Here is a 2,094-nt window from a genome sequence, read left to right on the forward strand (position 1 = left end):
GCCGCTCTGCTCTGCTCCGCTCGCCAGCCGACGCCGCGCGCACCTCCCCCGCGGCGCTCCGCTCTGCCGTGGCCCTGGCCCTCCGGGCGGAGTCAGGTCTGAGCTCTTGTAGGGCAAGACTGCAGCTGACCGCGGGAGGGCGGCTGGGGTGCTGCCCCCGCACGCCTGATGCGGACCCCTCCCTGCGCGGTCCCGCCTCAGCCCGCCCGCGCGGCGGCGCTGTGGGGGTTCCGGGCCTCGCCACCCCCCACCTTGAGGGAGCTGGGCCCACCATCGGTGCACCCAGACTGCGTCCGGGCTACGGCGCACCTGCGCGCCCTGGCTGGACCCCAGCTCCACCCAGCTTTCCCTGTCACCTGGGGTCTTCACGTCCCAGGTCCACCTCGCGAACCGGCGGCCGGCGGCGCCAGGGCCGGAGCTAGTGGGCGCCGTGAGTGGCAAGTGCGTATTTGAAGAAAAGTAAAAGTTTGGGTTTTTTTTTTTTTTTTTTTCTATAACCGGGTCCGGAGCGTCTCCAGGCTAATTAGGGAAGCTGCCGCCCTGTCTTGAGGTGAATCATTGTTGTGACACTTCAAGTGTGGGAAGAAAGGATGCTGATGACTTCTCAGTCTCGCTAGCTCCCTTTTTTCCCCCTCCTTTCTTTTTTTCTTTTAAAGCCGGCTGGTCCTTTTAAGGAGACCATCTTAGGGGACGTGCTGGCCTCAGATGGTGGCTCAGCTAATTAACTAGAAAACGCACACGGAAGCCTTGCTCAGCCGCTGATTGCACAGCCCAGGACGCCGGCACCCTAACCGTGTGCCCCCAAGAGTGGAAAGATGAGCGTGACCTGTGTTCCTGCAGGGAACCGAGGCCATGACAGTTTATACCAGAGAAACTTTCATGTCCCAGCTAGAAGATACAGTGTTGACTTCAGTGAGGCTCCAGTTTTTTTTCCGACGTCTGAATCTTAGCAGCGATGTTGGCGCTGCTATGTGTAGACCACCTAGGGGAGCAGGATCTGATGATTTTCCATGCGACATTGAGGACCGGAATTCATGTTTGTTCAGCCACCTGCAGAACCCTAGAAGGGGCTCTCTTCAACCTCTGATTTTAAAATGAATCAAAACCCAACAGAAAAATCTAAGGCAGGGAAAAGAGGCTAGAGACAGATTCCATTTACTTGAGCACGTAAAATAAGTTCCTTTCAACATTTTTTTGACATAATCCCTTTGGCATAAGCTCTTTGATTAAAGGCCCTTTTTGAGGGTTATGTGCTTCAAATTCCCTGTATGAAAGGAGCCAAAATGCATTGGGACTGTCTGCAGGATCCCCTGCTCCAGGTCAATATCCTGTATTCAGGATGGACAGGTGACTCATGACAATCAGAGACAATGACTACATTAGGTGTGTTTGTTTTCTTCAAAATCCTCCCACAAACTAAAATGAAAGACAATCAAGACAACACACCTTTTTCTTTTCTCCCAACATGTACCTCTGCTCCTTGCTATTCAAAAATCACATCTTTTTTGTTGTTGTAGCTGCTGCTACTGATGTCACTCCTAAATGTTGACTCCATAAAGCACCATTCTACCTAAGAATTTAATTTGCTGCCAGAATGACTTAAGTCTCCACCTTTAATTGTGTTATTGTGTGGGTGGCTTTTGAAGTCCCCAGAGGTTTTGAGAGGACAAAAACCAAAGCCCTTGGTGATTATCTAAAGCTAATGGTGAGAAAGAACATGGTGTCAACACCCAAAATAGAAAGTGGTAGGAACTTTGTGAATAGATTAGGAACATGGGAAATTATCTGGATCCTGGAGGGTAAGCTTCATGCTTTAAAAATGTTTTAAAAAGACTAGCCCTCCCTCATTCCCAGTGGCTTCTATGTTCCTGCCAAAATCTCTGGTTCCCTGGCCTTGCCATTTGTCTTTAAGGACATCCTCTCCCTCTCTAGTGCCTCTTGGGCAAATTTTGAAGCTGGATTGACAAAAGGCGAAAACCCTCAAGGAAGGGTTTGTCAAAGATTCCAGAGAAGCATAACCCCCACAGAGTTTCTTGAATCTTCCGCAGACAACCATAAAGCTAAGAACAAGGGGTTGGCTGTTGCCTAGGACAC

The sequence above is a fragment of the Condylura cristata genome, unplaced genomic scaffold (genome assembly GCF_000260355.1).
Source record: "Condylura cristata isolate star-nosed mole 26May11 unplaced genomic scaffold, ConCri1.0 scaffold00020, whole genome shotgun sequence".
In the NCBI taxonomy this organism is placed as follows: Eukaryota; Metazoa; Chordata; class Mammalia; order Eulipotyphla; family Talpidae; genus Condylura; species Condylura cristata.